Source organism: Pleurodeles waltl, chromosome 6, assembly GCF_031143425.1.
Source record: "Pleurodeles waltl isolate 20211129_DDA chromosome 6, aPleWal1.hap1.20221129, whole genome shotgun sequence".
NCBI lineage: Eukaryota > Metazoa > Chordata > Amphibia > Caudata > Salamandridae > Pleurodeles > Pleurodeles waltl.
Genome location: NC_090445.1, coordinates 1,534,568,265 through 1,534,584,114, shown reverse-complemented (window position 1 = coordinate 1,534,584,114; position 15,850 = coordinate 1,534,568,265).

The window sequence follows — 15,850 nt, the reverse complement described above, 5'->3', positions numbered from 1 at the left end:
CCCATGAAACGTTTAGATAGCACTACCAAAATTGGCAATCCCTGAAAAAACAAATCCCCTCAGTCAGTGGTGGAAGGACATTAAGATTCATATATGGTTCTTCTTTATTTGTGAGGGAACTAGAGTTGCCAGAGAGAAAAGATACAGAATCAACCTTTTACAAATCCGGCTCCAGAATTTGCCCAAGCTGTTGGAGTATGGGTTTGATGTACAAGCAGACATTATGCTGTGCAAGCAGAGAATATACTCATTGTACAATGATTTTACAAAAGGTTTGATTTTCCACAATAGGGCTCAATTCCTGGAGGAAAATGAAACTTGCTCTAGATTTTTCTATCTGAAAGCTAAAGCTCATGGGAGAATTAAAGATGTCATGTTGGACTCCCAGGGTAACAGACATACCACTACTGAAGGTATCAAATAATGTGTGCATAGTTTCTATAAAGAACTAAATGGCCCCAAAGAATCAGACAATGCAGCTGTGACTTTTTTATTACAACATCTGCAGTTATTTATGTCTGATGAAGACAAAGAAGATCTTGAAGGGGATTTTGTACTGGAAGTACATAGAAAGTGCTATGTGGAGCCTGCCCAAGGGCAGAGCCCCTGGTTCAGATGGCATACCTGTAGAATTCTATGCTATGTTTGTGACTTAGTAGGCTCTGACTTACTTGAAGTATTTTAGTATTCTATGAAAGAAGGATTGCTCCCCAACTCCTTGAGAGGTGGATGCATAAAACTTATCTAAAAGAAAAAAAGGTGATATAGCTGATGTAATAAGCTGGCGCCCAATTAGTCTTCTTAATGTAGACTTGAAAATCTTGTCTAAAGCATTATTCCTTTGATGTGGCCTGTCACTTCCACAGTCATTGAATCCAACCAAACATGTAGTCTACCAGGGTGTAAAATCTCTGACAATTTATGCTTGGTTAGAGATGTGCTATGACATGTGAAAGCCCATGCATTATCTGTGTGTTTACTCAACTTGGACTAGGAAAAAGCATTTGATAGGTTGAACCACTTTTTTATGTTCAAGGTTTTACAACATATGAATGTTGGTTCAAATTTCCGGTCATGGATTGCTTTATTGTATTCAAGTTGTTACAGCACGGCCATGGCTAATGTCACATTAAGTGACCTTTTTTCCTGTCAGGAGTACGGCAGGGATGGCCTTTCTCCCCCTATGTTCATTTTGGCCATTGAACCCTTTCTTGCTACTCTGAGGGCTGATAAACTGATTAAAGGGATCTCTGTCCCAGGAACAATGGGGTGTTCTGTCACTGCTTCTGCTTATATGGATGAGTGCCTGTTTTTTTTGTTCAGATAACATTTCCATCCAACAAGTTTTGTGGTATTGCAGTAGGTTTTATTTTGCATGCTCTTCAAGACTAACCTGGCAAAGAGTGAGTGCTTGTATGTGAACTGGAAAGAAGACAAGATAGATTGGAGCCATAAAGTGGTGCAAGATTGCATCAAAGTTCTTGGTTTATTTTTTGAAGAGGGTGGTTGTTTGCAAAGCTGTCCGGCATGCATGTCCAAGGTCAATCAAAATATTTCACTTTAGGGTCTGAGGTCACTTACTATGACCAGTAAAATTCTTGTTGCAAAGACCGAACTTCTATCTAGCCTTTTGTATGTTGCAGTCGTTTACCCCATCCCGGAAACTGCCTGATACTACAACAAAGGTGGGTTTTTCAGTTTTTTGAGGAGGGAAGCAAGAACAAGTGACTAGTGTAACCATGTTTGAACCTGTGGTTATTGGGTGACAAAAATGTTCCAAACATTGGGCTCACTTTACAATCCTTGTTTATTTGTAACATGATAAAAAGGAGCATTTGTCAGGACAAGTAAGAAAGGGAATAGTCGCCGCCATGGGGATTCTGACACCCCATAGCGCCATCCTGTTCCTGGCGGCTCTGCCGCCAGGAACAGGATGGCGGTATGGGGTGTCGTGGAGCCCCTGGCGGCCCCTGCAGTGCCCATGCCAATGGCATGGGCACTGCAGGGGCCCCCATAAGAGGGCCCCACTTTGAGTTTCACTGTCTGCATTGCAGACAGTGAAATTCGCAACGGGTGCAACTGCACCCGTCGCACCTTCCCACTCCGCCGGCTCCATTCAGAGCCGGCGTCCTCGTGGGAAGATTGTTTTCCACTGGGCTGGCGGGCGGCCTTTTGGCGTTCGCCCGCCAGCCCAGTGGAAAACCCAGAATCACTGCAGCGGTCTTACGACCGCGGTGCGGTATTCTGGAGGGGGGAACTCTGGTGGGCGGCCTCCGCCGCCCGCCAGAGTTAGAATCACCCCCTATATGTGCAAAGGCATATCACTGAAGGGCAGGGTGACAACTTACTTGGAATAGTATTGGAGTGATCACATGTGATGGTTGTTTTTTATGATTTTGTGTTTTTTTTTCAAAGACATGAGTTAATGTGATTATTTTGTTTACTCTTTTTTTGGTTTAATAATTTAATTCCATATGACTTAATATTCTTGCTTTAAGTTTCTTTCTTTTAATTGAGAATACAATACAATCTAAATGTAAACCTGGTGTTGAACTTGGCCCTGTATGTGGTTTTTACCTGGTCAAATGTTGTGCTGCCTGAAACATGTATTGGCTAGCATGTATTCTGCCCTTTTAATTGAATAAAGGTTTTTGAAACGTAAAAAAAAAAAAAAGTCCCAGGATGCTTGTGTCCAGTGCAGGGAGGACCTGGCCTGGCAGTTCAGGCTAGACTGTTCCTATGGGGAGCAGGGTCGAAACTGATTTGCATATGGGTGGGTCCAAAATGGGTTGGCATGATGAGTAAAAAAACAATGGATTAAACCTGAACAGTGATTGAGGGTCTATGTTTGCATTGAAAAGAATTCCGTCCATCATTTGTTCTTTTTTTTGTCACCCTAAGTGGGAAAGGTATGCCTAGACGTGCGTCCCGTGTTCATGGTGCCACTGGATATAAGCTCACCTGGTTGGTGAGTAGTGATAATCCAACACTGGTCCCAGGATGCTTGTTTCTAATCCAGGGAGTTCAAGGTGGACAGTTCCCATGGGGAGTAGGGTCAAGACTGATTTGCATAAGGCTGGGTCCAAACTTGGGTAGTGTGGTTGGCAAAAATTGATTAAACCCAGATCTGTGACTGGGGTGAATGTTTGCATTGTTTAACATGCTTCCCATCATCTGGTCTTTTTGCTGATGTTGCTCTAAGTTGGAAGGGTATGCCGAGATGTGGGTGTCAAGCACTAACCTGTTCTTACCACAGAGACACCATACTGACCCAAGTTGCTTGTTCACAACTCCACCTAGAAGTTGCGTGCCTCCCACTTACTTGTTCTTGATTGGCACTGGAATGTTCAGGGGAAAGGGGATGGATGGGAGAGAGAGAGAAACATAGGTATCGCCTGGGAGGATCAGGATGGCTAGCATTGGTCTATGAAGAGCAGATATCTCCTATGATGAATTAAACATTTAGTCAAATAACACTTTTCATGTAACCAATATACTAAATCTACTGTTTGCCAATTCCCACGGACTAGGTGTACCTGTCAGGGTCCCCTTTCCCGCTTTTGATGGCTTTCCACTCTCTCTAGTGATCTTCAAGAAACTGTATTGAACCTGCAACCAGATTCAATGTTTAGCTTTCTATACTATCTAAATGCATTCCCACGTTGTCCCCAAGTCAATGTGACCCCATTGGAAGACCTACCTAAAGTGTTCCAGAAATTCAGTATACGTCTTGCTCGTTGGGTCTTGATGAGACTTTCTAAAACACAATCACACTCACAATCATAGACATAAAACAGGTGATAAAGAATGAAAATCTATTCTTAAGTATTTAGAGTCCTCAAATATTCAGGGAATAATCAGCGCAGCTCATTAGTATCGGGAATAACACAGTTCAGTGTTTTAATCACACTGAGAGCATAGGGTTAATATACTAAAGCTCACAACCTTAAGAGGAACTGTCATCTACAGACCACCAGGACCCCATCCCCCATTCTGTGACACCATTGCCGACGCTATCAGCTCCCACGCCCTCGCCTCCACGGACTACCTACTCCTCGGTGACCTAAACTTTCACCTGGAGAGCACCAATGACTGCAACTCCACTGCCCTGCTGGACAACCTCACAAACCTCGGCCTCAAGCAACTGGTCACCTCACCCACCCACTCAGCCTTTCACACACTAAATGCCATCTTTTCCTCCAGCAGCCACATAACCTTCACACACGCCACCGAACTCCACTGGACTGACCACCTCTGCGTCCACTTCTCTTTCCTGAAGCCCACCACCCACCACCAACAACATCCTACCCCCTACCGCAAGTGGAACAAGATCTCCAAGGAACAACTGATCTCCTCGCACAAGCTCCACCTCCCAGTACCAACTACTCCAACGCCGCCGCCCTCAACCTCACATGATGGCAAGAAGACTCCCTTGCCCCACTCAAAAAAAAAACAACAACACCCGCACCAACAAGACAGCCCCCTGGTTCACCGCAGAACTTCAGTCTTCTAAATGAGAATGCTGGAAAATTGAGAAAGCCTGGTGCCAAGAACCTTCAGTGAGCAACTTCTCTGCCCTCAAATCAGCCATGCGCAAACATCACCAGCTCATCCGGACCACCAAACAATGCACACAACAGCAAGGAACTTTTTGCCACCATTAAAGAACTCACCACACCCAAATCCTGTGCCATCGACCCTCCACACTCCCAAGACTTCTGCAACTCCCTCTCCAACTACTTCCATCACAAGATCGCAGACATACACAACAGCTTCATATCGTCGTCACCCACCATCACCACCACTGACACAGCCAACACCACAGCACCCTGCTGCACCAACGTACTGAACACCTGGACCCCCACCAACGATGAAGAAACCGGCAAAACCATGAGCTCCATCCACTCAGGCTCCCCAACAGACCCTTTCCCCCACCACATCTTCAAGAAGGCCAGCCAAATCATCGTTCCCCAGCTCCGGCCCATCATCAACAGCTCCTTCGAGACCTCAACCTTCCCAGATATTTGGAAACACTCCGAAGTCAACGCTCTACTCAAAAAAAAACAAGCAGCCCCTGAAGACCTCACAAACTACTGACCTATCTCTCTACTCCCCTTACCCGGGAAGGTCATAGAGAAGATAGTAAACAAACAACTGTCTTGCTTCCTGGAGGACAACAACATACTCAACGTCTCCCAGTCTGGATTCTGCAAAAACCACAGCACCGAGACCGCCCTCATCGCCTGCACAGATGACATCAGGGCCAGATTAGACAAGGGTGAAACCGTCGCCCTCATCCTCCTAGACCTCTCCGCAGCATTCGACACCATATGCCACTAAACCCTTCGCACACGCCTCCTCGATGCCGGAATTCGCCACAAAGCCCTGGACTGGCTCACCTTCTTCCTCTCTGAAAGAACCCAAAGAGTTCGCCTCCCTCCTTTTCGGTCTACAGCCACCAAGACCATCTGTGGGGTCCCCGAAGGATCCTCTCTCAGCCCCAACCTTTTCAATATTCACATGGCTCCGCTCGCTAGCATCATTTGCCCCCACGGCCTCAACATCATTTCATACACTGACGACACCCAGCTCATCATCTCCCTCATGAGGAACCCATCTACCGCCAAGAATAACCTACATGCCGGACTCCTCACCATCACTAACTGGATGACAGCAAGCCACCTCAAATTGAACTCAGAAAAAAACGAGATCATCATCTTCGGTTCCAACAAGACAGCATGGAACGACTCTTGGTGGCCCACCACCCTAGGACCACCCCCCAACACCCACCACCCACGCACGCATTCCCTGCATCATATTGGACTCATCTCTCTCCATGACTCAGCAAATCAACGCCATATCATCCTCCTGCTTCAACATTCTCCACATGCTACGTAAGACTTTCAAATGGATTCCTTTAGAAACAAGAAGAACGGTCTCCCACACCCTCATAAGCAGCAGACTGGACTACGGCAACGCCCTCTACGCAGGGACCACAGCCAAGCTTCAGAGAACACTCCAGCGCATCCAGCACGCAGCCGCACGTCTCATCCTCAACCTCCCTTGCCACAAACACATCTCCGCCCACCTCAGGTTCCTACACTGGCTGCTCTTCAACAAAAGTATCACTTCCAAAATCCTAGTCCACGCTCACAAAGCCCTCCATGACACCAGACCGGCCTACCTCAATGAATGAATCAACGTTCAAAACCCGACTCGACAGCTCCGCTCCACCGACCTCGCCCTCGCAACAGTCCCCCGCATCCAATGAACCACCTTCGGCAGCAGATCCTTCTCCCACCTCGCCGCCAAAACCTGAAACTCTCTACCCACCAACCTACGCAAGACCCAGGACCTCCTAACTTTCAGAAAGCACCTCAAAACATGGCTTTTCGAGCAGTAACCCCCACCTAACCCCCAGTGCCTTGAGACCCTACCGGGTGTGTAGAGCGCTTAAGAAATTTGATTGATTGATTGATTTTGTATATAATTGGTGTTACCACTGTTACATCACATTGAAAATTGAACATGGAAATAACAGACCTTGTTTTACTTTTTGAAACTAGCGTGTGCCAAGCACTCAGTGTTCTTTATCATAGGCAATGATTGGTATCACAAAAATTCTACATAAACTCAACTATGACAAATATTTTCATAGTACATCGTTAAAATAACAATAGTCCAACATGCACTCAAATCTGTACTGTCATTGCAAGCTAGCAACAATTAGCTTTATTATTCAGCAGACATCAAGTATTCAAGTAACCAAAGATACTGATAACATGTCTTCTAGTGCACACTGCCTGTCTGAACATCTGGCAATCATCTATCAAAGGTAACCGGTACTTTCAAGTGTGTGCAACTCATTACCGCCTGTAAGATGCTAATTTTCTTGATTTCTTCTTTTCTAGGATAGGCATCCGTGACGCTGGGCCGTGGAATAGACGATCCAAGAACAAGAGCAGAGGAGCAGAGAATCCCACTCTGCATCTGAAGACCTCTGACTGCAAGCAGTCAACTCAAGACTGTTGTGACCTTAAATACCTGCTGCACCTTGCAGTCTGAGTCACCTAGCCACACCCAGTCTGAGTCATAAGGCTGCTGTACCTGGCCACACCCAGTCTGGGTCATGGGAACGCCACAAGCTCAGGCAACAAGTTGAAAGTGCCCCCAGACTCCTACACAGGTTCTAAAACAAGCATTGGCTCAAGTAAACATTTCTCAAAGGCAACAATAATTGGCCCAGGCAAGGGCAGAGGATTTGCTTAGTGGCACACTTCACTAAAAGCCAGATGTGGGTTCTGGAGCATATATTCAGGTTTGCAGGCCTGACAATACACCCCTCTCAAGGTGCCCCCAATTGATTTCGGTTTGTTGGGGTATCTGTGATGGAACTGGTGAACCAATCAAGGAGCATGTACATGTCCTGCTGGCTCCCCTTACCTCGTACTCCAGTTGATTATCCACTGGGATCAGAGAGGTTCTCTTTGGACAGTGCATGACGTATGCTACCAGTTTTAACAAGGAGACGTGGAACACTAGATAAGCCAGCAGAGATGTGGGAAATTCTATTTTCATGGTTATGTCATTAATTTTCTCGGTGATGATGAAAGTGCCCATAAACCTTGGATTAAACTTTCGTGCCCCCTTCAGATTTCAGTGTTTAGTTGACAGCTATACTCTTTGTTCTTCCTAATAATCTGGTCTCTGGCGTCTCTTTGTGTCTGCATATGTTTTATATATTTGTTTTGCCGATTTTAGATTTTCTGGTACATTTGTTTGAATGTCACTCACTTGTTGTAAAAAGTATTGTACTGCGGGAGTGGGTAACTGAGGTACTACATTCAAATCCAACATGCAAGTGTGATACTAATAATTACAGTAAAAAGGTGAGTATTCAGTAGATGCATGGTTTACATTGTTATATGCAAATTTGGCAACCCACAAACACTTTCCCCAATCCACTTAAGAGCCTAGAAGTTAACAACGTAAATATTCTTCAATACAATGGTTGACTCTTTCAGTCTGTCCATCTGATTGTGGGTGGTAACTGGACTACAGGTGGATACCCATATCCAATTCCTGGCAAAGGTATTTCCAAAATTTGGATACAAAATGTAGTCCTTGATCAGAAACTACCACTGGAGGAAGCCGATGGAGACAAACTATAGATTGTAAGTAAATTTAGGCTAATTGTAAGGCAGAAGGTAAGGTTTTTAGAAGGATAAAGTGCACCCTTTTGGTCAAATGATCTACTAGAACAGTAGTAAGCCCAGCCTTGGATGTTGGTATTTCTACAACTAAGACTGATGATAGAGTGTGCCTGGGTGAATGTGGTGTAGATAAAGTTTGCAAAGACCAGCGGGAGCTTGGTATGAACTTTTCCCTTGTGCGCAATTAGCACAATTTTCTGCATAAGCCTTTGCGCCTTTGATTATGGATGGCCATCAAACATGTAGTTGGAGGATCTCTATGGTCTTTTTTTACCCTAGCAAGCTTACTAGCATGACACCACTCACAGGCTTTGTCTTGTCTTTTTTTTGTGGGTAGATATAACTTTTACGCTACATACTTCAACCCCTCGCAGCTAGTGACATCTGTAGTGTGGTGTTGCAGGGTTTTTATGACTGCAGTATTTTCCTGCTCTAGTTGCACCTCTTGTGAAAAAATATGAATCAAGGATAATGATCCCACAATTTTGTCCAAAGAGATATTAAAAGGTGGTTCTTCCACTTGTTTGTTAGTGGACTGGGTTAGTCTAAAAAGTGTGTCCGCTTTTCCATTCTCACTACCTGGTTGCGACTGGATCAGAAAATCGTAATCACTGAAGAATTGGGACCACCTCAACTGTTGTGCAGATCAAGCATGTGCAGTTTTAGTGAATTGTAAATTCCTATGATCTGTCAGGATGGTGACTGTATGTAAACTTCCTAGAAGATAATGTCACCATCATTCTGCAAAGGCTTGTTTTATTGCTAGTAATTCTTGATCTGCTATTGAATAATTTGTGTCAGCTAGATTCAATTTGTGGGAGAAGTAAGCCCCTGGGTGGAGCTCCTCGGTCCCATGATCGCTCTGAGACAATACCCCACCCACCTCTACTTGAGAGGTGTCCACCTCAACTACAAAAGGCTATATAGGGTCTGGGTATCATAAAATGGGAGCTGTACTGAACTTGTCTTTTCATTGGTGGAAGGCCTTATCTGCCTCTTCTCCCCACTGAAACTTCATTCCTTTACGGAGTAATTTAGTGAAGGGAGCAACAATGCTGGAAAAATGATCAATATATGCCTGTAGAAGTTGGCAAAGCACAGGAAGCTTTGTACTTCTCTGACACTTTGCGGGGATTTCCACTGAGCAATAGCTTCATCCTTTTTAGCGTCCATCTGTACCCCGTCAGGGGTTAGGATATACCAGAGGAACTCTACTTCTTGAACATGAAAACTACACTTTTTTAGCTTTGCGAAGAGGTGATATTGTCGTAAGGCTTGCAAAATGGCTTTGACATGGGTGACATGTTCTTTGTAGGTATTGGAATAAATTAAAAGATTGTCAATATAGATGACAGCACAGTGATCGATGAAGTCCTGTAGGGCTTTGTTGATAAAATATTGGAAGGTGGCAGGGGTATTGCAGGGTCCAAAAGGCATGACCAGGTATTCGTACAAACCAAATTTGGTCCGAAAAGCCATTTTATACTTACAAGATGGTAAGCCCCACGCAAATCCAATTTCGTGTATATGCACACATTTTTAACTTGATCGATAAGGGTTGAGATCATAGGCAGAGGGTATCTGTTTTTAATTGTGATCTTCTTTAGGGCCCTATTGTCAATAAAGGACCTAAATCTCCCCCTTTTTTTGGGACAGAAAGTAGTGGTGATGAAGCTGGGGGCCTAGAAGGTTGTATAAAGCCTATAGCCAGCATTTTATTTAAGTACTGGTGCAAATGGCAGTTCTCTTTCTCGTTAAAGTGTCAATTCAACTACACAGGATTTGCGAGCCAGGTTGTAGATCTATCTGACAGTCAAAGGGATGGTGTGGTGGCAAAGTAGTGGCCTTCCTCTTATCGAAGACATCTGCGAAATCTCAACATACTGATGGTAACTTGTGTTCTCCTTTTTTTTGTATCCCCCATACTTGTTGCAATACCTTTACCAGGTGGAGCCTCCACCCAACAGTGTTATTTACAGAACTGGGAGTGTAAGATAACACTCTGTGTAACCAAGTTTATGATGGGGTTATGTTTTTGAAGCCATGGGATACCTAGTATAACTTTGAATTGTGGCGCACATATCAGATTGAATTGAATGGTGTCACGATGATTAGAGAAAAGGTACTGCCAAGATGTATTTCAGATATCTTTATTACATCAAAGCAACTTCAATAATCATATCGACATCCACCGGGAAAGTCCGTCGCACTTCACCTCTCCTTCTTCTCCTCCGACTTCTCCAACCGTCTCTCTCGGAATCCTCTCGTCATCGCATTCCACTCCATCTCGCTTCCCCAAAGAACCATATGACATCATAGTATACATGAAGCCATAACACATCTTCCCCCTTACAATTCACAAAATATAACAAAATAATATTGCATAAAACTATAATACAATCTAAATACATATCGGAATGTTTAAGACGATTAATTCAACATTGTATCAATTAAGGGAACAAAACATAACCCAAACAAAAACAATTAATTAATTCTAATTATATACACAACAAAATATGACTTTCAAAATTTACTTCACAAAGTCTGATAGGTGCTTTGGAAAAATTCTGTTCCTCACACTCCTTCTTAGCTTCTCACTCATCTCTGAATCAGGTACTGTGTTACTCAATTCCTTCCCATTAGAACACTTGGCTAAGCGAGACATACTCCAAACTTCACCATCCTCAAGTACCACAACATTTTTCCTTATTTCAACAATTTTCTTTGGCCCTATAAATTTGGAAACACCTTTATTACACCATACTGGTTTTTTTATAAACACCAAATCCCCTTTAGACCAATCCCTCTGTTTTACACACTTCCTCTCATCAAACCTTTTCTTGTACCTATTTTGATTCTCAATTACTCTGGCACGAACAGATTTAGAAATAAGTGACTCTTTCAGATTTTGTAATCCAGAATGCAACCAAGAAGGATTCAATTTGGAACCCGCCAATCTACCCTTCAAAATTCGAAAAGGAGACATTCCTGTGATAACATTAGGTGCATTCCTATGAGCCCATAACTTCTCTCTCAGAACCACTTTCAAACTTATCCTATGTTCAAGGGCCACCTGAGCACTCGCTCTCACTAACTGATTCATCTTTTCCACTAAACCATTTGCTTGTGGAGCATATAACGCAGTTCGATGATGGGAAATTGCCAAATTATTAAGAAAATTCCTCATTTCCAAAGAAGTGAATTGTACACCATTATCCGTAATAACCACCTTGGGGATACCTTCACATGCAAATACATCAGTTAAAAACTCAATCACATTTCTTGTGGTGATGGAACTCACACAACTAGCAGTAACTCATTTGGAAGTGTAATCAACAAGAACAATTACAAATTTCTCACCAGGAGGTAATAGCTCAAAAGGTCCAACCAAGTCTAAACCTAACTTGACCCATGGCACATCTGGAACAGATATCGGAGACAAAGGAGCAGTTCGCACTATTTTAGATTTGTCATTACTGGCACATTGGAAACACTCCTTTACCACAGCTTCAACTTGTTTGTCCAATCCCGGCCACCAATAACGTTCCCTAATGCTAGATTTGGTAAGATTTCTACCCAAATGTCCATCATGAGCCAAGTTGATCAATTTTTTATACAATCCCGCAGGTGGAACTAATCTATCTCCTCTATACAGGTTACCTTCTATAATACTAAGTTCATCTTTAACACACCAGAACGCTCCAACATCAATTAAACATTCCTTCAAACACGGCCACCTATGCACCACAAAATTCATAACTGAACTGCGGACAATATCTTTATCACATTCTTCACTCCATTCTCCTACACCAAAAGCAGTTTCTTTAACCCACAAAATAGGAGGATGCTCAATCATGCCTGGATCCAAAACCGACAATCTAGAAAGGAAATCCGCAGGAATATTCTTCTTCCCCGGATAATATTCCAATGAAAAATTAAAATCCCACAAACTTTCAACCCAACGTTTAATCCTAGGTGTGGTGTTCTCATTATTTCTACATGCAAACAATTGTACCAAAGGTCTATGGTCACTTCTGAGAGTAAAAGGTAAACCCCACAAATAGAACTTGAAATGGGTTATTGCCCAAGTACAAGCCAATGCTTCACGCTCAATTACTGAATATCGTTCTTCTGCTCCTTTAAGTGAACGGGAAGCAAATGCTACCACTCTCTCCTCACCATCAACTAATTGAGAAAGTACGGCACCCAAACCCTTCAAACTAGCATCCGTAGACAAAATGGTCTTGCGTTTGAAATCAAAGTGACCTAAAGTGGGCATTTTACCAATGTCATTTTTCACTGATTTAAATGCTTCATCACACTCTGAAGACCACTCAAAACGCACTCCTTTCTTTAAAATTACTCTTAAAGGTTGAATTACACTTGCAAAGTTTCTAACAAACTTCGAGTAGTATTCAGCAAGCCCAAGGAACGATCTTACTTGATCCTTATCAGTAGGTGTTGGCGCAACCAGAATTGATCTGGCCAATTCCAATTTGGGTTTTATGCCATCCCCAGAAATAGTGTGTCCAAGAAATGAGACAGAATTTACTCTAAATATGCACTTTTCCCTCTTCAACGTCAACCCATTATTTTTTAGTCTCTCTAATACAGATCTTAGAACCTCATCATGTTTTGCTGTGTCTTCACCATACACCAAAATATCATCTTGAAAAAACAAGATTGAATCGAAACCTTTAAGTACTTCTCTCATAACCCTCTGGAAACAAGCCGCAGCTGAGGCTAGCCCAAACGGCATCCTGAGAAATCTGAACGCACCCAAAGGAGTAACAAAAGAGGTAAGGTGTCTTGACTCCTCATGAAGCATGACTTGATGATATGCTGCTGATAAGTCCATAACACTGAATACTTTGGCATTAGTCAGCATGGTCAACGTCTCACTAATATTTGGTAAAGGTTGACGGTCTACCCATATAGACTGATTAAGGCCCCTGAGGTCAACACATAACCTTATTTTTTTTCCATTGTCCTTGGGGACCAAAACTATTGGGGCCAACCATTCAGATGCTTCAATTTCCTCTATGACCTTTAATTCCAACAGTCTATTAAGTTCCTCTTGCAATGGTTGTAACATCAAATGAGGAACTTTCCTAACTTTGTACACAATTGGTTTCGCACCTGCTTTCAAAATAATCTTATGTTTAAAATTCCTTAGTAAACCTAATTTGTCACTGAAAACTTCAGGAAACTCACTGGCAAATCCTGCATCATCACTCATACTGGTAACAGAAAGAACTTGGTCAGGGGCGTTTGGATTTAAAATTATTCCCAAATCTCTCTGATGACGCCACCCCACAAGATTATTGCCACGTTTTGCTACATATATTTTACCCACAGTCTCTCTTCCTTTAAATTTAATTGACATTATGGAGTAGCCAAACAAATCAATTTTTTGCCCCCCATAACCAACCGGAGAAATATCAGGTGGAATCAATTTGATATTATCATCACCAAAAATTCTTTCCCAATTTTTATCACCAATCAATGTAAACGGGGATCCCGAATCAGCAAGCACTGCAACAGTTTTCTCCCCAATATTAACATCACACTGCGGCATGACTAGTTTATCCTCTGAACACCCCTCAGATTGCAAATCTCCAGCACACGTATTATTAATACACAATACAATTTGTTGATCAGCAGAAGATTCTCCCACCAAATTTATCTTAGAACTTCTGCAAACTTTCGCAAAGTGTCCTTTCTTCCCACATTTCCTACAATTAACATTTCTTGCAAAACACTTAGGATTGTTTGCCAAGTGACCAGCATTCCCACACTTAAAACATCTGATCTTAGAGTCTTTCTGTACATCATTGCTGACCCTCATTTTCTCCGAAACTCTATGTACTAACTCATTCCCACACTCATCATCAAAAGTTGAGATTGCAGCTGACATAGCTGTGTATCCCGAGACCATATGAGAACCTGTGTTCACATCCTTTATCTCCTTGACCCAAAGAATAGCATGTTCAATGCTTTCTGCAATTATAATTGCTTCCTTTAACGTAGGATTTTTAGCCAATAACTTTTCCTGAACTCTGGGATTGTTCGTACAACGTACCAATTGGTCCCGTATAAGAGATTCAGTTACATCTGCAAAATCACATGTCTGAGCTAACGTTTTAAGTGCTGCAATATAATTAGTAACCCTCTCATCTTTTGCCTGAGATCTCATGAAAAATTTGTGCCTTTCCATAACAACATTGATGCGACCGTCAAAATGCTTCTTAAGCATCATGAGAGACATCTCATAAATGTCTCTCGGTTCACCTTCAGCAGTGCCAATGCTTATAAGGTCAAGACTATCATAAATATTACGTCCCTCAATTCCCAAATTGTGCAGTAAAATTCCTTGTTTCCTTGCTGGTGAGAACTTTTCACCACCAATACCAATCAAATATGAGTCAAATAAGTTTATCCATTTCTTCCATGGCAAAATTGGTTCACCACGTTCTGATAAAAATTGTGGAGGTTGGGACATACTGAGGGGAGAATGATGAGACATAATAAACTGCGTACTGAAATGAATGAAACCAATAAAGAAAATATTAATTAACTATAGTTATCATACATTGTCTCATGTCCTTATAATGTCCTAAAGTTCTAGTAAAAGTCAGCACTCTAGTTGCTATAGTTCATCCACGTAAAGTTAGCACTCTAGATATCTAGATATCTTAGTAGGGTTTTCTTCCTTATTTCCTACTTCCTGCGAGCAAAATCCGGTGAGCACACTCCCAGTTAAGTGCTCCACACACAGCGTGCAGCGTCAGCACAGCGTCAACTCCAGCGTGAACAGGAGCCTCCCGGAGAAAGAAGTGTTCCTGGAACCAGGAATCCTGCTGCCGGCCGCCCCAAGGAAACCCAGTGACTGAGGTGAGTGGCGCTGCTGGGGAAAGAAACCAAAAAACAAAATTTCGGCGTTCGCGCCAGTGTCCCCCGACTTTCTGCCTGTTCCCGTCTTCTTGCGTTAGGCAGCCATGGAAGAAAAAAAATAACCGCTCTTCTTTGAAAGATCACGACGCCCACACCGGTGTCCGCCGTGTCTCCGCCTGTTGATGGAAAATCAACAGCAATTCTTCCTTCTACTGGCAGCCTGCTCAGTTCTGCTCAGCGTGGATTCAAATGTGGATGTCGAACACCTCGTCGCCAAATGCCAAGATGTATTTCAGATATCTTTATTACATCAAAGCAACTTCAATAATCATATCGACATCCACCGGGAAAGTCCGTCGCACTTCACCTCTCCTTCTTCTCCTCCGACTTCTCCAACCGTCTCTCTCGGAATCCTCTCGTCATCGCATTCCACTCCATCTCGCTTCCCCAAAGAACCATATGACATCATAGTATACATGAAGCCATAACAGGTACCTTGTCACCTCACAAGTATTTTGCATGACTGGGCCAGAAGACAAGGGCCACCCGCCAAAGTCATCCTGCCATCAGGCCATACGGGAAGCCTGAACCCCGCTGGCCCTAATTTGTGTTCCCTGGGCCTTAACATTGCAGCCGGCTACTAATGGAGCGGGCGACAATGTGGCAGTACAGCGGGTGCAGCAGCACCTGTTGGGCAGTGGAATGTGAGACGGGGCTGTCCTTGGGGGGCCCTATACTGCCTA